The following is a 22,948-nucleotide window of genomic DNA, read 5'->3' as shown; positions in this document are numbered from 1 at the left end:
AGCAACCAAAGAAGTTACATAGGCCCAGAGTCAAAGGATGAGCAATAGCATACCATCTACAACAATTCTGTGACAAGGGTACAGATTCATGGAGGGGCCAACTGATCTTCACAGTTTGTTATTTTCTTGGTCAACAAAAGAGCTTCACTGCAAAGTGGGTGCAGACTAAGCCCTGCCCCTATTTGTGGAAGTATTCCAAGCATATAACAAGTTTATGTATTTGATAATAATTTCTAAACAGTATGAGTGATGTATCCATTTGCTGACATGATTCTCATTCCTATAACATGAGTCCTGAAAGGTGGAATAGTGTGGCAAGCCAGGTGATCTCTATATTCTGCCAGTTTCTCCAAATCTTTGTAGTGAGGCCAGACTGTATTACACTGCATATTGTTATTCACCAAATCTCCCTCCCTGCTCCCGTGTTCTCAGCTTAAGTACAGAACACAACAGGTAGTCACCCTTTTCTATACCCAAGTCTTCCTGTTAGAGAGACCACAGTGAAATTTCTAAATGGCCCAGATAAGTGATCCTTTCACTGTAGCAAAAAAAAAAAAAAAAAAAAGTCCAATGTTATGTGTACTTGTGGCTCATCTATCCCCATTACACCCTGCTCCTAGATACTTTCAATCATTTTGGGCTGGAGGAATATATGGATCCTTACTAACTAGCGGTAACATCCCTCTCAGGATATCCAAAAGACTAGTGCTCTTGGTAAAACCTTATTGTGTTTGATAAATTTGTTGTTGCTCCAAAAACTCTGCCTGGTGCCTTAATAACAGGGAAGACACAAATGGATGCTGTGTTGTTTTTGTCCCAATACCTGAACCATGATAGGTCTGCAGTGAGAAATTACAGCTCAGCTCTTAACCATCACTTGTTCACAGCACTATGAGATGTTACAGGGCCACTCAGGGACACTGGCTTCCATGCACCTGAAAGGGTATGCATGCTCTGACGAAGAGAAATATACCAATATATCTGAAATAAACCCATATATCTCAGTTCAACTCACTTGTGATTTAACCCAGAATCTGGCTCCAAGCCTACTTCTTCCCCAACATGCACTTGAGATTTGACTCCTCTTGTGTTAGTGTGGATACATTATCAGGCCCTAGTGCTGCATCTGTAAAGTCCTTCTCCCTAGCATCCGTAAGATTAAGACCTGTTGAACCCCTCCCAATTTTCCCCTTAGGATAGGTATTAAAGGTATTGGCATGCTTAAGGATACTCATCTCTGTGACTGAGGGAGGTGTAACAAAAATGACATACTTTGGGAGCTTTTCCAATATATGCCTAGGTGGAATGTTTTTGCCAGTGTCATCTAGAACTTCAAGAGTTTTTTCAATCTCCAGACTTCAAGAATTTGGCAAATCAAGAAAAATTTCCTGTCTCATGTCTTTATTTGTTATGTCTCCATCTGTTCACTTTTCTCCTATTATTTACAAGCGAAGTCTGCAGAATATGTCCTCCAAATATCTCATTTCTCCTTATAATTTCCAAGTCTCTCTCTTTTTTTTGCTCCATGTTTGAGCTTTTTTCTTCTACCTGATCTTAGAAGCCACTATTTTACTTTTCAATAGTTGCTATCTCCTTAATTCAGTTATTGAGTTTTCCAACCTGGAAAGTAGGACTTAGTTTCAGAAAGTATTCATTATGCTGTGGTTTCATTTTTTTACCAGATCTCTAGTTTTATAGCTACTGTAGTTGAAAAGATGTGTCTTTGAGTAGAGCCAGTGATTCTGGGTGTTCTGAATGTGCTTCTCTCCTGCTGAAGGGTTCCCTTAGGTGCGTCTTAAATTTCCATTGCTGCCTCATATTTACCTTGCAAGCCCTTAGAAGCCACTGGGTTTCCATGAGCAATGGGAAACCTTGATGCTCATGAGTCCTGGTGGTAAATGCCAGCCCTACACCAGACTACAGCAGGAAGCCACTCTGCTTCTACCTCCTTGCCAGTGGAGCTTGTATTCTCTCAGCTTCAGGGGTGGGAGCAACTGACTCAGCTCTTTTCTACATCCTCCAGCAGCTTCTCTGGACCCAGGGAGGTCAGGTGTCTACAACTAACTGATCTCTTCTTTTCCTGAACTCAAACCTAATGTCCAAAACAGAACTCAGTTTTTCCAAAGAAAAATGTTTATTACCTCCACTATTCCAGTCCTTCTGCAATCCACAAACCTAGGAGTTATCCTTGACTCAAATTCCTTCATTGTGCCCACCCTAAATCTATCCTGTCTTCTTGGTCATCTTGGGTCTAATTGCCACACTCTCCACCAAGATAAGTGCTTGTGTATACAGAAATCAGGTTTTCTTCTTTAGGATATATAGTCCTGGATTTTGACTTCCTGCTTCTAATTATTCATTCGGGAATTCCTGCATGCAACAAACATGTATTAAGTATCTACAGTATGCCAGGTCCTGGGATAGGTACTTGGGAACTAATGGTGAACAGATTGTGCTTCTTTCCCCCAAGATGCTTGTGGTTATTACATAGAGAAAACAAGTGAACAGGAAAGGTTTCACAGAGGGCTAAGTACCATGAGGGTATAATGGTCAAATACTGTGTGAACAGGAAAGATGGCTGTCCATTTTCTCTAACACATATGAAGGTGTCCAATTTCTCTTTTCTTCCCTCCATTTTCATTATCTCTGCCTCTTTAACAGGAGTCCTTGTTGTATTGCATTCATTCTGTCTCCACTCTCCATCTCTCCTGATAGCAGCCTCCTTTCTCTAACATATCTCTGTCCAGCTCCATTTGTGTCAAGAACTATGAAACCATCCTCTACTTAACCCTATGGAACATCACTGGAAGGACAATCCCTCTGCTCCTGCCTCCCACAGCAGCGAGGGGACCACATTTTATCACAATATCTTATCTGCTCTTCCTACTTGTGATATCTAAAGGCAAAACAGTTTAAGAGGAAAAGATCCTAGCTTGGCATACCTGAATTTTGTATATTCTCAGCTTTGCCAGCTGTATGATTGTAAGCAACTCTCCAGAACTCTGTTTCTTCTTGTGTAAAATAAATAAAATTTGACAACTTCCCTTTGGAAGGAGAAGAGGTCATATAGACTTGATATTCTTGAACTTATAAAACTTATTTACTATGCACTTAATGGAATGTAGGAGTTTTATCATGATAAAGAGAAATCAAAAGATGAGCATCATCACTGCTGTCAAGTATGTCCTGACTATAGCCAAGAATCTTTGCTATTCAAAGTGAGCCTCATAGGCCACATGTTCTGAGCACTTCTTAGAAATGCAACATTCAGGACTACAGGACCAGAATCTATACTCCAATTAGATTCTGGTCAGAATCAATAGATTCCTAAGTGCTTTAAAGTTTGAGGGGCATCTGCCTGAGAAAACGAATCCCCCAAGGGAGGCAGGTTTCAGTTTCAATTTTAGGGAGCAGATTGATGGAATGTGGTGTATGTAAGGCAATGGTGCTTCTGTCATTGGGCTCAAACAGAACTGGAACTGGCATTTCTCAGGGATGCTGTGCTAGAGGATTGAACAGACTATAGGGATTTAGAAACAATGACCTGTGCTACCCTTCTAACTCTGAGACATGAAGTTTCTTTAATTCTATGACTGTTGCCTTGGTTTCATCCAGGGTGCCACTGAAGCCAAAATACATGGTCACTACTATACATGGCTGGTTTTGAGAGAATGTTGCCAAGTACAGATGTAATGGTGGGAGTGGGCAAAGTGAGGCATAATGGCCCGATGTGTTATATTGCTTTCTCCTTCTCCAGAGGCTGTTTCTGAGAAGACCATTGAGCTTATTGCAGTCTTGGAACCCTCCTCTCCCACTCAACTTCACAAGGGCCCTTTTTCCTTTCCTGGTCAAGGGCCTGAATTCTCAATTTAGAAGCTAATTCTCGTTCAAATTAGTCCATCTCGCAGATAGAATTAGAAGCTGGGCGATGATTTGGAAAATACAATCAATTTAGTCCAATTGTTCTTGCATGTCAGCTCCATCCAATAATGAAGAATTTGCTCCTCAGGCTCTAGTATGACAAGGAGCCATTATTCATGGGAGTGAGATTTGTCTGATAGAACACAGGGGACAAATGGGTGGAGGGCTGTTTTCAACCCTAGGACAAGCACCAAGACTAGGACCAGGAGGGAGGAGGGAAGAGAAAATGGTGATCCAGGTCTGTCTATGAAGGAAAGTTTAATCAGGTTAAGTCACAAGATAGAATCCATGACTTAAAAATGCATCTATCTGTGCTTCTGATTCCTTAGGTAGAACCAGGTGGTATTGATACCTTCCTGCCCATTTCAATGAGGTTATACTCATGAACAAAGAAACAATACAACTTACATGCAACCCCATTCATTTCTCATTATTTTCAATAAATATGTACAATATCTGATATTCATTAGACATCAGGCATGTACCCAACATTGTGATAGGTGAAAGAGCTGCTTTGCTGAAAAAGGTGTCTAAACCTCCACAAAATGTATCTGAAATTATACACTGACAACCACTATTAGAAATGATGAGGATGCTAATGGTTGTGATGAGGATGGTGATAATAATGATGATAGTGGTAGGCATTCACCACTGCTGGCTGGCAACTGTTTTTAATGTGCAGTGAAAGATTGTTCCTCCCTTTGCTCATCTGGGCTATGAGCTAAGAAAGATTAAAATGCTTTTGTATGAAGCAAACAATATGCATATTTTATGAAATGCATTTCTCTGCCTGTTTAATTGTGGAATCTTCAAGAGGCAGGGAGATTCACCATTCACCACCGGGATAAATGAACAGGGCTTCAGTCTCAGTCCTGGGAGGCTCCTGACCACTGCCACGTCCTGGTTCCAGGCCTGCTGCGGTCAGTGCCTGCAGTCTTCTGTCACATTGACTGCGTAATGTGACTCTGGCAGGTTACTTTCCTCTCTAGGCCCCAGTGTGTCTAACTGTGGAGCTAAAAGTGTCCACTTTCCCATTGCTTAAAACTTCTTGTGACTGCTTTGTTAGAGATAACTTTGCCAAGGTCTTCAAAGATAATGGTTTGGGACCAGAGAATGAAGAGAAAGTTATTGGAAACAGCTATCCTAGGGACACCAAGGATGTCCTAGAGACACCATGATGGCTTTCTAGAAGCATTTCCAATAATCTTACCAAGTGCTCACATGTCAGGACATTCCCATGCTTCCCCCTAAGTCTTAGTTTAGAATGTGGATATTCCAGTTCCCCTTTTCATCCCCCAGATATTTGCAGCTCAAAGTTGGGTTCAAATTGGGGACATGCTGGGCCTTCCCATACAGCAACTATGGACCTCTACTGAGGAGGTGTGTCTGTTTGTGTCTTCATCTAGGCAGGCCTAGGAGAGGGCTTTATGATCACCCAGGCTGCACTAGTTGGCAAATGACATTTAACAAAGTCCTTATCAAAACATTGGTTACCCAGAGCCCAGGTTCTTCTTTCTGGACACCAGAGTTTAACTCTTGAAAAATCCCATTTTCAAGTTCTGCCAATTTGGTTGCCATTATGTAGAGATCATCATAATGTGATATGGAGAGCACATTGGGCCAGGACTTTATCATACCTTCTCTACCTGCAAAGATATGTCATCAATCCCACAGAATATTGTCTTTATGTCACTGTTTTGCATCTCTTTAATTGTTCCTTTTGCCTATTAAACTTTAAGTTTCCTGAACATAAGTAAATTTACTGGCCAGTAACAAATCCCTATCAAGCACTTAATAAATGCTAATTAAATGAATAAGTGAACAAAAGGAGGAAGAATTGAGAGACTACATAGAACTGTTGATTTTTAAAGACATGTAATTCTAGAAATTAAAGGGATCTTAGATATTTAGTATCATCTAGTTACCAGAAATGGCTCAATCTCTCTCTGAACACACACACACACACACACACACACACACATACACACACAAAATATCCTACTAGTCTACCACCCATTCAAGGCAGACATCACTAACTGGTCATGGTGTTCTGTCCCATTTACCACAGATGTAGCTTCAGAACATTTCACAGCACTTCACACATCCACAAACAATTTCCTGAAATTGGCATGCAAGATAAAATTGATTTGCTATTCCTGATCTAGTTCAGTCCCCTCATTTGAAATATAGGCACTCTCAGCCTTCTCCAGTCCTCCCCGGAATATCCCTTTTTTGCTCATATGTCTTGTCTAGCTGTCACTTTAAAGAAGATTCTGTCTTTTTCAAATAAAAGCACCTCCCACCCTGGAAATAGGCTCCACCGTGTGGGTGTCAGCCTGGCTTCCATAATGTGATGCCCTCCTGCCAAACCCAAGCTGGGTTTCCAGAGTCCTGACACTGCTTCTATCCAGATGTAAGAACATATGCCTCTCATGAGTGGTGCTGGCCTCGGTGCTGAAACAGACATGTATATATGAGACTGTAAAACCTACATGATTGAGGATTTAGGGTGTTTGCTTTGCTGAATGAGGGATTAGAGACCAGAAAGCCCAAAATGACCATCCGTTTGCTGAAAACAGAGCTAGAGAATATGAACTGTCAAATGTGTGCTCAAACTCAGGGGGCCCTATTAAAGTTATCCCTAACTCCACAGACACTTTCTCACTAGGCCATGTGAGGACAGATCACCAGTTTCCCTTCTGAGACTCCAAATCCTTTTGGCCAGGAAATAGCCATCAGACAAAAATGCAGTTTTCCCAGCTCCAGGCATAGGTATAGCTGCAGAGGAGGTCTGGCCGTCGACCCAAGACTACTATCTTTGGAATCCCAGTGACAGCCAATAGCTACATAATTTGTTGAGAAGTACCCAGACTATCAAGTGTCCTTGTCCCATCATATCTTCCTGATATCTGAGGGGAAAAAAAAACAGCTTTGCCCCCAGTATTCAACATGTTTTTCCTTCATGGGTCCATATTTCCTCTTTCTTATTTCTCAGAAATCCCGACAGACTCATGTTTGTCTTATAAAGTTGACAGAGAAATAAATGTTCTTTGGCTCTGTCAGTTTTCCATGATCATAGAGTCCACAAGGGAGTATTTAGTGTGAGTTCTCTCTTCCTATCTGGCATAACATATAGTTCAGGCTGCATGCAATTTGCACTAAGAATTTTAAGGCCCACTTATTCTGAGTATTCTTCTCCCCAACTTCTTACCCTGCCTCATATCCAGGAAAAAAAGAAATTATGGGCCTAGCGAACCTTGAGAAGGAGAAGAGAGATTTGCTTCCATGACACTGTTTTTTCCTCAAACCTTTTGGTACCTTTTTTGTTTGTTCATTTGGTTTTGTTTTGCTTTGTTTTCAGAATATGCCTAGTCAAAAATCACTCCTGGGGAGGCTGAGGATATAATTCAGTTGGTAGCATGCTTGCCTAGCATGCATGAAGCTCTGGGTTTGATCCCCAGTATCAAAAAAAATCATTATTAATTTCTGAACCTTATGTACAACTATTATAGGTTTCTCTTTCTCCTCTAACCTCCCCAAAGTCATTGTGCCCTGAAAATCACAAGAAGAATTTGGAGAAAGCTTCTCACTACTTGCTGCACAGCCCCTGCCCAAGTCACCATCACACCTCCACACTCCCCCCCAAAGAAAATCCCTGTGCTCTGCCCTCTTCTTCCCTCTCAGTGGTATAGCACATGGGGAAAGGCAGATGGTGAACCTGAAATAGAGAAACCTCAGGCTTGCAAGACTGGAAACAGGAGCTGGTCTTTAATTTCTGTGTTTTCAGCACCTAGTAAAGCTCCAGGCTGAGTAAATAGCTTTCAAGTATTGGGATGAATTAATAAAATCAAAGCACCCGTAGAGACTCCTAGTTCCTTCGTTGTATCTTCCAAATTCCAAAATGACAATATGAGGAGTAATTTCTGCAGAAGCTCTGCTAACACCCAAAGGTCTAGGATGTTTGCCCATCACCCCAGCTGTGAAGAGGAGCTTAGGCAGGAAATTAAACAACTACATCCATCATATTTATTGAACAGCTTCTTTCTGGAAGACAACAGTGTGGGAGGTCAGTCACGCACTTGAATCCTCAAACTCCAAAAAGAGTATCCTTCTCGCCTCACAAGGCCCTCTCTTTCCTTGCTCACCATGCTTCAGCTTTGCTTGCCTTGCTTGGTTTGTTCCCTAAATACACCAAACCTCTTCAAAAACCTGGTTTGGATTATCACTGTTCCTCTGGCTGGATCCCCCATTCTTCCAGTGCTGCACATAGATGGCCCTTCTCCAATCTCTGTAATCTCCCCTCCCAGGATCCTCTCTAGCCAGTGATCCTGGCAATATCTGGACATCCTGTGTATAAATATAAATTCTTGATAAACCCTTTCATGATGAAGAATTGAGTCTTAGTTATGGTTTGGATAGGAAGAGTTCCTCCAAAGCTCTATGTTAAGGTACGAGGTGAAATGATAAGATTATGAAAGCCATAACCCAATCAGTGAATTGATCCATTTGATGAATTAATAATTTGAACAGGCTACTGGGTGATAACTGTAGGCAGGTGGGGGGTGGCTGGAGGAGGTAGGTCACTGGGAACATGACTTCAGAGTTTATACTTTAATCCTCAGCTTCTCCTGCTTCTGCTTCCTGGATACCATGAGATGAGTTGTTTTCTTCAGCTACAGCCTTCTGCCATGATGTTCTGCCTTACCTCAGGACCACAGCAATGGAATTGACCAACCAGGTAGTGAAACTCTTGAAACTGTGAGCCTAAAATAAATGTTTCCTCTTTTAAGTTGTTCTTGTCAGGTAATTTGGTCATTGTGACAAAAAGCAGACTAACACAGCCCTGCAACTTAACCACCTGATCAAAGGCCAATTTTGTCACTTACCAAGCTTGTGATATTTGATTAAATTACCTAAATATGCTCCAGTTTGCTGGCCTATAAAGTGTAAACTCTAATAGTACCTCATCATAAATGGCACCTCATAAATAACACCTAATGTCATGAAATTAGTTAAGGCACATGAAGACTTAGAACCTTACCTGGTGTGTGTGTGTGTGTGTGTATTTATTTATTTTCTAGTGGCTATCATTCACCATGCTATCTCTGTTTTCTGACATATGATAGTAACTCAATAAATATTTAAGGAATAGACAAAAGCATGCACACACAAATAAGAGTCTCCAGAGAAGTCCTGGAAAAGTGCTACAGGACTCAGAGGAAAGGCAGTTGACAGCCTGAAGTCCATCAGAATCAGGACAGGCTGTAGAGAAAAAGTGATAGCCTCAATGTCCACATTGGGAGGAGTTTCAAGGGAGAGAAAGAGTGGTCTCTGCATAATAGTCAGGTTCTTCTTGTTTCCCCAAAAGGACAGAGAACTATCCCATCCTTACTTTAGAAAGGTGCTCCCACAAGGTGCAGGCCTCTGCTCACATTGCCTCTCAGGCTTCCCTCAACCACAGAAGAAACCAAAGCACAACAAATTTTGAATAGCAGAAGCAGAAGCATTTCAAAGTCATGGCATGGCACCCTTGCCATGGGTACAGGAATATGAGAGGCAGCAGCAAGGGAAGAAGAGGGGGAACCTGAGAGTCCTTGTGATCAAAGATCATTTCCAATTTGCTATGGGGAAACAAGGATACCCAAGATCTAAAGATGGGACCAAAGAACTTTTAATAAAATGGAAAAGTTAAAAGGGCTACTCCTCTCTCTCATTCTCTGAACCATGAACTCAACTACTCCAAAGAGCAAGCATTCACAACCAGCATGGAGCCACTGAAGGAACATTTCATGAGCCTGCCACACTTTGTAAGGGATGAGGAGGTCTCCAGGGAATTCACCCTGCCTGCTGAAGCAAAGGGCAGCTTTTCTGCCTCTCACTGCTGTCACTCCCTTGTGGAACCTGGATATTCACATGCAAGTGCATGTGCACTGTGCCCCTTGTCTGGGCAATGACAGGTGAATGTGGGATATGGGACTCCTTATTGGGCTTTACCACTCAGATCAGCGAAATCACTGCTGTAGATTACCAGTGAAAAAGAGGGGATATTGTATGGCTCTCTAAAACTGGAGTCCCAGCAATTAGACAACCAAGATGGCAGAGCCAGGACCTGGGGCTGCTGTAAGGGCAAAAACAGCTCAGCTGTGTGAGCTCTCTGGAGCACTTAGCTGAAAAGGAAAGACTGGCTTGAAAAGAAAGCTTTGGTGACAAGTCTGAAGCAGACCAAAGCACTGGATGAAAGAGAGGAGTAGGCTGAGAGAGCTCACTAGGGGAACAATTAACTGATAAGAGTAAACTAATTGTTATTCATATTAAATTAGGGCACAGGTGATTTGAAGAAAACCTACAGACCCTTCCAGATGTTTGAAGGTTTTGCATTGCAGATGATGCTTTTATGGGACCCTTCAGGGATTCAGATTATGGGAACTGGTCCAGGACCAGAGCAGGGGCAGGACTCTTGTCCTGCTTAACTACACAATAAACACATAAAGACTTGTCCCAGAGGACAGATCGGAGCTTTGCATACTAAGCATTCTCGTGGTAAGCTTTGGGGTCTTCTGAGAAGAGAGGCTCACTCCTGGCAGAGAATGAAAAAAGAGGAAAAGATAAGTCATTGAGGAAGACCTGGAGGCTGCTCCAGATGTTTGGAGCAAGGGCCAAGATGCAGGGATACACTAAATTCAGAAGTAGATTGGGAGGATTTTCATAAACCCTCAGAGGCCAAGCAGGAAGACAGAGAACAGTTGTAGAAAGGTGGCAGCTAGGGTTCATGCTAATTGGTGGAGATTGGTGTCTGGGCAAGTGCAGGTACTTATATGTACGCATGAGGAATGAGAGGATATTTGTCTATTCATTTTGGCACATTCATATGCCTCTGTGCATGTTTTGTATCTACATAGATGTTTGTGTATGTGTGTGGCCATACACTTGGGTGTTGCCCAAACTTCCCATTGAAAAAAAATGGCAGGCTGTTGTCTCTTTGCCAAGTCTTCTTATGCTAATTTTAATCTCATGTTATTGCTTTAAGTTGGCTTTAAAAATTAATATTAAAATTCCATAAACATAGCCTAGGGCTAAATTGCAAGACAGGTCCCTAGAAAGGGGTTTTATTATCACTATTGTTCTTACAAGAATGGTAAGATAAAGCTTGTCATCCTTCTTGTTCCAGCTGGTTGAGTTCCCATGAACTAGAGGGAGGGCACTCTGCAGAACACCTGCAGAAAGCATCCAACAGGCCACAGGGTCTCAGGACCAAATGGAACTCCTGACCACTTAATACAACTCCCTGATTTATTACCAAAAGAGAGAGGAAAGTCCTTTGCCAGGTCACCTAAGTGCCTTTTGAACTGGCCTGAAACTCAGGCCTGCTCATTGCCATTGCCCTGAGCTCAGCACTTAGGGGCTGGGACCCATCCTGGGTAAAGAGACAAGAAGTGAGTATGAACCCACACACTGAGGAGATTCTTTCGGTGGTTCTAATTTCCCCATTGGTAAAATGCAGGGCTGGAGCTAGATAATCTCCAAGGTCATTTCTCCTGCTATTTGGTGATTCTGTGGCTGGTTCCAGTTGGCTCTGGGAGGAAGAGTGAAAGGTATGTCCTGCACTTGCCTGTGCTCCTCTTTCCTGCTTCTGTAACTGTCCTCCAGTAGATGTGGAGTCAGGGGAGAAGCAGAGTGTAAAGGGATGAAAATATTAGAAAGAAAATATCATCTTTTAAAAGCTTGGTAAAGTCTAAGTTGGATGCTTTCTGCAGGTGTTCTGCAGGGTGCCCTCCCTCTAGTTCATGAGAGCAAGGGTTATTCCAATAGAGAAAAAGAAAAGCACAGCAGGATTTGTAGTAATGACCCTGCACTACAGCAAGAGGTACTCAGGTTAGATTTAATGGAACGTCCTTGCTGGTAAGGAGGGCAGTTGTGCAAGGAGGACAGTTGTGTATGGTAATGGACGAAGGAGTGAGAGGAATGGTCAGCTGTTCCTAGAGACAGTAATTGATTATATTTTGAAGTTTGTAGGATGGTGTGGATGGTGGGACCCCTTCTTTCCATCCAGGTCTTGACCAAAGTGAGTGCTTCTGGAGCCAGTATCCTTCCACTCCTACCACACATACCCAATGGAAGGGCCAAGCTCTGTGAATGTGAATGGAAAGGATGCCTGTGATCTCAGCCTGGGTCCACAGTCATTGGCAGTACAACTTGGATTCAGTAAAGCCTAGCTGTAGGTCACTGGATAAGTAAAGGAGGTGGCAGATCCTAAGGGTAAGCACTGACTTCCTACAGAAGCGGGTCATCTGGAGGGAGAAACCAGCCCTGACTACAGGTGTTCTGGAGGACCAACAGGGAATATAAATCTTTCAAGTCCAAGGATAGCTCCTAAGTCTCTGGCAAGTAGAGGAAAGATCGTTTAGAAACCTCTCCACAGCTACATGCCGCTTCCTCTGTACTTGCACACTTCTGCACACATACACGCTGACTCATCGGCCACACAATCCCCCCAGCCCACCAGCTCACACCAGCAGGACAGCCTGGGAAATTCCTAGATGGACTGCCCTCCCCGCCTCTCCACCTCCTCCACAATTCTTGGTTCCTTGCACCCCTGCAGTACTCTTTGTAATTTCCAATGCACTATTCTGGACCAGAGTGGGGGACACTGACAGTTGTTTGACATGCCCTTCGACTAGGCAGCAGGTGGGGTCGCCCCACTGACCAGCGCCTGAGGACCCCCCACTAATGCCTCATACAAGTGGCCCTGTGTCCTGGCAAAATATCACCCGCCCCACTAGCCTCCTTCCACTCCCGGGCACCCGAAGCTAAGGAGGGGGCCTCACGCTCCCGGCTCTCCAGCTCTGTCTCTTGGTCCCAGAGAACCGCCCCCCAACAGACCAGCCCGGAAACAATCACCCTTTGAGAAAGGCTGCCAAGCTGGGCGCCAGGAGCAGCCAGGATGGAGGCGGGGTGGGATGGGGGTGCAAGCAGGGGACCCAGCGCGCTTTAACTCTAGAGAGCCAAGGCCCGGGTACGTTGGGCCCCGCCCGCAGCCCCTGCTCCAGAGCCTAAAGCTGGAGCCGCCTCCGCTGGCGAGGGTGTGTGTGTCGCGGGTAGGGGATGGGGGTAGGTGATACCAATCTCGGGGGGTGGGGGGTCTCCTCGTTGGCCTCCCTCCTCGCGCCCCCACTTCAGCTGGCGAGGTTGGTACCGACCATTAGTGGCGCGGGTCCCGCCGGCTCACTGGGGGCNGAAGAGAGGGGTGAGTGTGTGTGTGTGTGTGTGAGAGAGAGAGAGAGACAGAGAGAGAGAGAGAGAGAGAGAGAGAGAGAGAGAGAGAGATGCATGAGCCCAGGTGGGCTGCTGGAAAGGGGACCGGGACTGGAAGGCCCTGCGCTCCAAAGGCTGCGAAACAAAATCTGAGCACTGCTTGCCCTCTTCGGACCCAGATAAAAGGAAGAGCAGGTTTTCAACAGCTTCTAACAATTGAACCCGCTCTTAGCCCATCAATCCCTTGCCATCTCAGCAGGTGGTTCCAGCTGACCCGGAGAGTCAGGGGCCAACACCCCCACCCTCCACTCCACCCCTGCTCTCTAACAGTCACTCTCAACCGCTCTGCAGCTCCGGGCATTGACAAGTTAACTCTTTTCAGAGGACCAGAGCTGGCAGCTCTGCTGGGGATATTGAGGGGCTAAGAGATGGCAAAGGTAGCAAAGGGTCCTTAAGACCCTCTATTTAGCAAGCAGGAAGGAGGCAGGACTAGTTCATCGCTAGTCCTCTGCACCTGGGCTCAGGCCTGATGTCCTGATCCTCCAGAGCCAGAACATATAACTTCAAAAAACGAAGCTGAGAGTTAAGGCAGGAAAAAAGAAAGAAAGAAGACACCAGATCCAACAGTGCCAGGGAAAGGGAGTGACAGCTTTCTACCAAGCAGCTAAGGTCAAGAGACCAACCCCTCCCCCACACACATACATAAACCTGCTCTTGGCCATCTTCCCCTTCCACTTACTCCAGCCCCCTCTCCCCCAGATCTAATCTCAGCCATACACTAGCTAAATGGTTTGTTGTAGAAATTGGAGCTGAATGACTCTTGAGGTATCTATTGCACAGTAGCCTAGAAAGGGCCTTTTGCTGACAGTGGCTAGCCCATAACCCAGTCTGCATGGATGCCAGTCTGGTTGCAGTACCCAGTTACTTTAACCTGGGGTACATGGTATGCACTGTTAAAATAATTGGAGGTGGATATACAAGTGCATAGCACTGTGACATTACTGTATGAAAATGGCAGGCACACAGCTTCATAAGTTACTGGGCTCAAGGAAGCCGGTGACTGTGTAAGACTTTAACCCTAGGATTTTCTAATAGTTGTTTTCTGCTCTTATATGTCCCTGCTTCTGTCAAGAGCCATTACAGAGTTGACACATTTTCTCCCTGAACCTGTGTAGTTGGTGACCATTATTGACCTTATTAGACCAAACATCAAGCCTTCCCCTTCCTTCTTATGGAATAAAGACCATCCCCCACAGGAAGATTTCCCTTTCTTCCCAGTCCATGCCCAGAACTCCCAAATGTTATGGAGCTGCAATGCCATTTCCCTCTGTTCCTTTTTGATGGAAGAAAAATGCTTGCTAGTATTAAATAAAGAGGGAAAGTTAATGTATTTGTGCCCCATTCAGCACTGGAGCCAATGCCTTCCTGTTTGCATTTCTGTAGTTAAACCCTAGGTGCTTGGGAATCAGTTGTGTTCAAACATGTTAGAAGCTCCTGTGTTCTGGATTGAATATGCACATGTATGTTCCTGGGTGAGCGGGACTGTTTCACCTGAATTCTGGGACAGGTAAATCACTGAGGGAGAACAGCTCCAGTGAAGAATGAAAGTCCATGGCAGAGACCAAGGGCTCCAGAAGAGAAGTCCATTTCTTCCTCTTAGCCTTCTGGATAGACTTAGATTTTCCCGTAGTTGTTTTTAAGGGAGAGGAAACCAAGTCAACTATGTTTTCCATAGTTTTGGGGCACAGGCTGATGAGGCAGGTCAGGAGATTTGCTTTCCTGACTGGGAAGCCTAGGCTCTGAGGGAGCCTGGTGGTCCAGTGTGGCTGGAAGAGAGGAATGAGCTGGCACACTGATGTCTGAGCACTCCTGTTTTTTGAGAACTGCCTGGAGAAGAAATCTGAGAGTCTGAGACAGGCAGAGAGAAGGAGACAGAGTGAGACCACAGATAAAGATTATAGAGGGAGGCACACAGGCAGAAGGCAGGGCAGGCAAAGTAGGAAGTGGGTTGGGCCAGGTAGGGTCTCTCCTTCCCAAGCCCCCAACATCTGGACATTGGCAGTCATCCTCCCCTGTAGGAGGTCCCTCAGAGTAGACCCAGGGATGTTCTACTGAGGAAGGCTCTGATGAATATAAGGGTTCAGAGGGAGGCTCAAAGGCAGAGAGAAAACAGGCCAAGAGCATTGAGAGTGTATACAAACCTTCAAGGAGACCCTGCAGCTGTGCCATCTCCCAGTGCTGAGTGCTCTTCTCTACCTTCTGTCCCTGCCCACCTCTTCTGGTCCTGGAATACAGGATGATGGGGGGAAGGATGTAGGTCTGGGCAAGCCTGGGGAGGAGAAAGAGAAGCCTCCTTTATGTATCACTTTTCCCACCCAGACCTCCAGGAAAGAAAATCTCTGGAGATTCCTTTGAAGGCCAGCAAGGGGACATGAACAGAAGGGTCAGACCAAAGCCAGGCTATCTGACATCCCACTCAGTCCATCTCTGACCACTGACCAGTTGAGTGGACTTTGGAAAAAAACTGAGCCCTCTAAGTCCTGGTTTCTGAATATCTATAAATTGGGGAACCTCTTTCTCACCAGATTTTTTTAGGGGAAGTGCTAGACAAATATTTATTCATTTTACACTTTTTCTTTTTCCCCATTCTCCCAGGATCTGGATAGCTCTAGAATTTAGAGTAGCAATTCTATGTCCAAACCAGCCCTGGGAAGATACATTCTGTCCCACATCCAGCCCTCACCACATTTGACTGGCCATACCTCCAGGCTCTGTGCTGAACCCAGCCCTTCATTATCTAGGACTAAAGAACCCCAAACATTTCTTAGGTAAATAACAACAATAGTATTATTTTCATGTCTACTAATTATTAAGTGTAGTCATTCTACTTTATCAGCCAACGCTTATCTTAAAAAAATAAAATAAAACTAAGAAAATTTACAAAAACTCCAAGTCTGTGACTGCTTATCATCCATGCTTAAACATGAAAGGATGGTCAGAGATCACTCAAGACTGTCCACTTTCATTGACACTGATTGAACATCTACAGTGTTCTGGCTTCCACGCCCAGTTCTGGGGACATAAAGCGTCAAACCATCCAAAATTAGTGTTTTCTATTTAGCTTTGGAGGGTTATATGAGTTTCTTTCTCTCTCTTTCTCCCTTTCCCACCCCCTGCCTCCCTCTGCAGCTACAGCAAATTTACTTTTCTAATGAGGTTTGGCTCCAGCCAATATTAAAATGAGTCTGTGCTCCTTGCGTACACACCAGCTGACAGCAAGGCAGAAGGCAGCCTCTGCGTCAAGTGCCTGGCAGGGATTAAGGCTTTGCCACCACTGATAAGCCCAGAGTGGAGAGTCTAAGTCTGGATCAAGAGTTGACTAGATTTGAGGACTCACCTTGCCCAAGGGGCTTGTGGGTCCCACAGCTCAGTGTACAGAACCATGGCAGGATATGAGTTTCTAATATGAGCCCTCATCTGTGCACATGAAAAAGAGGGGAAAGGGATGGCAGAAAAGAGAGAGCAGAGACAAGAAGCTATGGTGATGGGATGAGTGTGACCATGGTGAGAGACCAGCTATGCTGTCCCCACTGGCTTGCTGTATGGCACAGGGTGAACTCCTTCACCTCTTCCCATCTTGCTTTCTTCTTTCTAGGGCAGGTCAGCAATCTGTCCCCTGAGGCCAGGAGTAATACTTTAGGCTCTGGGCTATTCATTTGACCAAGGTTCAGAACCTGTTAGATTAACACTAGGTTAATCCCCACACTCTAAGCAGTCCCCAGCCACTCCAGTGTCCATTTTGAAACATTCTCAATAGTGCAGAAAGTTCTAGTGCATGGAGCTGCTGTAGCCCTTTGTCTTCATAGATGGTTTACCACGGTGGCTAAGAGTGTAGCTATTGGAGCCATACAGACTGGACTCAGATCCACTCTGCTGCTTACTAGCTGTGTGTGGCTTTGGGACTTGCTTAAACTCTGCCTCCAATTTCTCATCTCTAAAATGGGGATAATAATAGGATGTTGATGAGGAGGGAATGAGTCATTACAGTTAATCATGCTAATCGCTCAGAACATATAATAGCAGGTACTTTTTAATTTTTTATTTGAAAATAGAAAGCAATTTGTATTATTCATTTATTTAACAATTCATTGACTTACCGAACAGTCTACTATGTTCCAGGCTTTCCTCCATAAGCATGTGACCTTGCTTCTTGTAACTCTGCCCATTTCTGAACCTCAGTTTCCCCCACCCATGACAAGAATGTGACAAATAAAATGAGACTAGGAATGTGTCCTCATTTGTAAATTAAAAGCATTGGTCATTGGAAGGTAGACACTATGGAAACTGTATTTTATTGGAAATGTAGTCATCAAAAAGTATTTCTTAAGTCCCAGAATTGAAAGAAGCAAGGTAAGTGCCAATCAGATGCCATGACTTCTTGCTGAGTAGAGGTGAAGGAAGGGATTTGAGGGCACTGTTTAGGCTCATCCCTTCTGGTCTTGAGGAGAAGAAAACCAGGAGGCTATGGCCCTGAGCTCAGCAGAGGGAAGCAGCAGGGGGAGGCCCTTGGCTGGACAGAACTTAGAGCTGTCACATGCCCAGCTGACTGTGCAGCTGGAGCCCCAGGTTATGGTCTCTGCTGTGTCAGCAGCTCATTGTGTGACAGAACCTATGAAGCTTTGGTTTTTTCATCTAAAATATGAAAGGCATGGACCAGTGAATATTTCCACACCCAAGAAAATTATACCACTGAGCTTCTCCTTAAAACACCTCAGGAGCAAGAAGCAAGAGACAAGCTGCCAGAGGTGAAAGGGAGGGAAAAAAATGGATGTAAGGAGCAGGTACTGGTCATGGGGGGCCACGGACTGTGGAATGGACACCCCAGAGTAACTGGTCTGTCAGACTTTTCCCAGAAGTAAAAATCTTTGACTCTAAGTTGTTCCCTTATTTTCATAGATAAGGGAACAGATGCTTAGAGTGGTCTACAGAGCACCCAGACTGTGCCCTAAGTTTCCTGACTCCCTGCTTCTCCCTCTCTAACAGGCACCCTTTTATCTTCTGCCACAGTCAGGGGCCCCTTTTGCCAGGGGTAGGTTAGGGGCAAGAGTGGATCAGGATATAATGTAAACTCTGACAGGCCCCTAGGGAAGGTCAGCTCCTTCAGGCCACAAACAATGAATCAAAAATACATACAAAACTTTAAATAAGTCAGTGAATCACTAGCCTGCTATGAAATAGCCATGCACACTATGACCAAGGCAATAAGGTTGGCCTGAAAGAGTCAGGTTGGATGAGCTGTTGGGGTCCCTCAGTGGTTTAAGACTTGGATTTGGGGCCACTTGAGTCCTGCTTAGCCTAGACCCAAAGTCCTTTGGTTGGGGGTGGTGTCTTCCTGAGCCTGAGGAAATCTGGGGACAATCCTCAGCCACCTCCACCATGATCACTGTCCTGACACCCTTGCAGAGCTGTCGATATTATCCCCCCTGGGAGGCACAGTGAATAGAATAACAGGGCCTTATTAGGAACAGGGACATTGTCATCTCGGAGATGCCACCTTCTAGTGGCTATTCTGGGTGTATATTTCATTGTTCTGACTCAATGCCCCTTGCCCTTTCCTGGTCAGTTCTCTCCCTGTCCTTTACCTTCCCATTATCCACGGACCACAAAGTAGAAGAGACATTGCTTGTTCCAGAGAGAACACTGAGCCTACAGAAGCCAAAGGATGGGGCCAATTGGCACCCACATTGTGATCTACATTACAGGCCCAGGACCCTTTGCTCTGCTGGCAGCTTGGGGTGACATAGAGCCTCTGGGTGTATGATTCTCTCCCACTGTCAGAGAGTTTCTGAACTTAGATGAAGTATTACTCTCCTAACTCTTCATTTGTCGATATTAATCTCTTTTCCTACTCATAAATCTCCTCCTCCCTCTCTCTCTCTCTCTCTCTCTCTCTCTCTCTCTCTCTCTCGGAGAGCAAGTAAGCCCACTGCTTGTTGTCTGCTACTGCCCAGGCACCAGTATGGGAGACAACCAAAGGCTGCCTTGTGTGGGTGCACATTCCTCCTAGTGGCACATCTGAAATCTCTGAAGGGTGCTTCCTACAGGCATGCCCTGTGCCTGATTTTTCATGAAGATTTTTCCAAGTGACAACTCAAGAAGGTAGACAGGCAACCTACCTGTGACCAAACACAGGCATTCAGCCCAGCTCTGTGCAGGGAAAGTATCTCCCCTCCAGAATCCAGGCCCTGAGAGGTGTTGTTGACCCTGTCTAAGTAGATCTTCTGGATGACAGGCTTTTTTGTTTTTAATTGTGGTCAAAAAATATATAACATAAAATTTACCATCCTAACCATTGTAAGTGTACAGTTCTGTAGTATTAGCTATATTCATATTGTTGTGAAACAGATGTCCAGAAGTTTTTCATCTTTCAAATTGGAAATTCTGTACTTTTTAAACCGCTTCCCAACTCCTCCTTTCCCTGGCCCCTGGCAACCACTGCTCTAGTTTCTCTCTCTTTGAGCATGATAACTCCATTTAGCTCATATTTTCAGAATCATGCAATATTTGTCCTAAATAGCTAGCTTGTTTTACTTAGCATATGCCCTCAAGGTTCATCCATTTTGCAGCAGGTGTCAGAATTCCCTCCATTTTAATTGTGTGTATGTACCACATTTTGTTTATCCACTCAGACAGTTGACAGTTTCTTTGATAATAAGCTATGGAGCAAGAACTGCTCAATCTTTGGTCTCTCTTATCCTTCCCAGTTGGGAGATGTCTAAACAGAGGTGAATCAGAGGAGACTTCTGTGCTTAGAGTGAAGCCCTGCAACAAAAGTCATGGGAGCAGAAAGGGACCCATTTTTATTTGTTGTCTGATTGGTACCTCTGGTTGCTCCTTTAATCTGTCCTATGCTGCCTAAATATCCTCAGGTACCAGGTCCATGTATGACAGCCCTCAGAATGAGTATATCCTGCCTCAGAAGGTAGAGGACAATGAAGGAGGTAAGACATGACACACTGACCAGTGGAGGGATGCTTGGATCCTGTACCAAACCCTCTCTACCCCACCACCTTCCTGGGACCCTGAGAGGGAAATCTGTCCCAACATTTCCAGAATCCTTGCCAGAGGTCAAGTGCCTAGGAGATCCTGGAGAGCCCCCCTGTGTATGTAGCAAGCCTGCCTTGAGCACGTGCCTTTGTGATGTGGGTTCAGGCTCCATCTCAGTGATCGATGATCCATAGCCACCCTGAAGCTTGCTGTATAATATATGGCTGTAGAACATATAGATAGTGTCAGCATAATCTACCATCTGCAGACTGAGATTTAAGGACCCCTCCATTCATTACATTCATACCTGCTGTATTTGCACTGCCCACTCTGGCTCACAAGTATTTGTAGGCTGTGCTCCTCACAACTGCCTTTAGCCCCTTACTTTAACTCTTTCTCATTCAGATAGTAGGCTTAACTGATGCCTCAGAGAAGGGACCTCAGGGGCAGAACAGTTGTAACAGAGGGAGGAGGAAACCTCAGGTTGAAGGTGGTGACAATGATAGTGTTCGAGGTGCCAAGCCTGAGACCCCAGCTGGTATGCAGGACATTCAGCCCTACCATGGCACTATCTTGGCCAACTCAAGGCTCAGATACTTGGTCTGGGGCCAAATCCACATAGATTTCCTGGTCTGCTTAGTTCTGGCACCTAGGTCTCACAAGGATTTTGCAGGTATATCTGTACTAGGTTCCATACTGCAGGTGTGCACCTCCATCATCTGGCTTTAAGAGACCTTTGTTGCAATCAGTGCTTAGTACCTGGGCAGCCAGTCTTGGGTGGGTACTGCTTCTAGACTCTGGTGAAATGAGGGTAGCACTCCTCCCACCTTCTCAAGCCCAGAATTCACTGGCTATTGCAGTCTTTCCATTGCTAGTGCATGATAGTCTGGTAGAGGGAGGGGTTGGGCCTTCTGATTAGCTGCCCCTGTGGCCCTTGCTGCTGCTGTTTTGTAAGTAGTTGTAGACTCCGTCTTGCCCCACTAGTTCCTGCTCTTTGGTAGCAGAATAGGATGAACCTCTCCTCCACTAAGCAGGTGCTGACCCAGTAGATGTGAGTAGGAGGTAAAGCTGTGTCTAGAGATGTCCTGAGTGGCTCACAGGCCTCTCACAGTACCTTAAGCATTTCAGCAAGCTGGAGAGAGTCTCCAAAAACAGGAGAAGCTTTGTGGTTTAAATAAAGAGCATTTTGCTGTAACCATATGTGGAACCTGAGGGCAGGACCTGAATCCTGGCATGGCCACTTCCTAGAGCTGGGGTGAAATGCATTGCCAGTTCTCTGTCTGCCTCCAGAAGGACCTGAGAAGGCTAGGCAGGCAGAGGATGTGGGGGATGTTCCTGCCAGCAGCAAGTCAGAACCACTTGCTCCCAGAGCTCATAATGCAGAAGGAGAAAGGAGCCATTCAGGTTTGTAGTTCATAAAGGTTGTTCAGTGAAGACTGCATGCAGGATTGGAGACCTCCCCTTGGAGTGAGCAGAGAGGAAAAGTGCCCAGTCTTCACTTGGCACTCATTCCCATAGCTGGCGCCTGCACATGGGGTGGCAATGGGCCCTGTTTAGGGGGACCTGATGCCCACTGCACTAGAACAATCCCAGACCATAACAGTTTTGACCCATTGGCTCTTGTTAATTGTTTTATCACCTCATTACATCTTCAAAAATGTCCTAGTTGGCATAAAATAGTATAAGGTCTCAGTAACTGTGACCAACAAAGGGCAGGGAAGTCTAAGTGGCCAGTTGAGAATGCAGCTTCGGCACACAGCCAAGAGGGACCCCACATTCCTACTGAGCTGAAGGCACAGAGCCGGCTGGCCATAGGTAAGAGACTCCCTGGAGGAAGCCAGCAGGGGACTTCAGCCCAGGAGGGATGCAACAGGGTCATTGCCTGGAACATTCATGAAATTCTCTAATGTCTTAATTTCTACAATTGTAAAACAGAAACAAAGCTTTAGTATTATAAGGGTTTAATGATTAGTTGAGATAACAAATGGGAAATCATTTTGGAAGCCACACATCACCATTAAGCATGAGTGGTTGTGTTAACGGTAGATTTCAGTGGGGACCGTCTGCCCACCCTAGCACTGCAGAGAAACTGAATTGACATCTTGGCATCATCCCATCTATATTCCAGGACCTGAGGCTGTTGTGTGCCAACAGCACATGAGATAGTCTTTTATTTGAACAGGGATGCAACCATAGGATTCTCTGACAAAGCTCAAAAGCCATAATTGAAACAGCCAAGAGGATGCATACACATGCCCATTAACATACATGTATGTTTGTGCATGTGTGTCGAGAGCTACCTACTCCCCAAAATCACTCAATAGTGAGGCTCTGTGGTTTTCCTGGACAGCTGTATGAATTGTCAGAATGAAAAAACTCAACCTTAGCCATTTTCCTGAGCTCTGTAGAATTACAAATACCACATCCAGGAGGTAGAAAGGCAGGCAACTGTCACCTTTGCCAGTCTTACCTAACCTTCCTCTTGAGCCACATCATTGGCTCAAGAGGAAGGTTAGGTAAGAAAGGAAAAGGGCACAATGGTCAAACTAATACTGTGACTTCTAGACAAGGACCTGTGATAGCCACTCAGGTCCAGGTACCACAGGCACACTGAGTAATGGCAGAGGCTAATAGAAGGCAGGTTGGAAGCCAAGGCAAGGAGGCAGGCTTGCAGATGGAAGGACATTGGATGGAAACTGGTCTTTGAAAGCCAGTCCTGGCTGTTCTT

The sequence above is a fragment of the Marmota marmota genome, unplaced genomic scaffold, assembly GCF_001458135.2.
Source record: "Marmota marmota marmota unplaced genomic scaffold, marMar, whole genome shotgun sequence".
Lineage (NCBI taxonomy): Eukaryota > Metazoa > Chordata > Mammalia > Rodentia > Sciuridae > Marmota > Marmota marmota.
Note: the sequence above shows the minus strand (reverse complement) of the source record.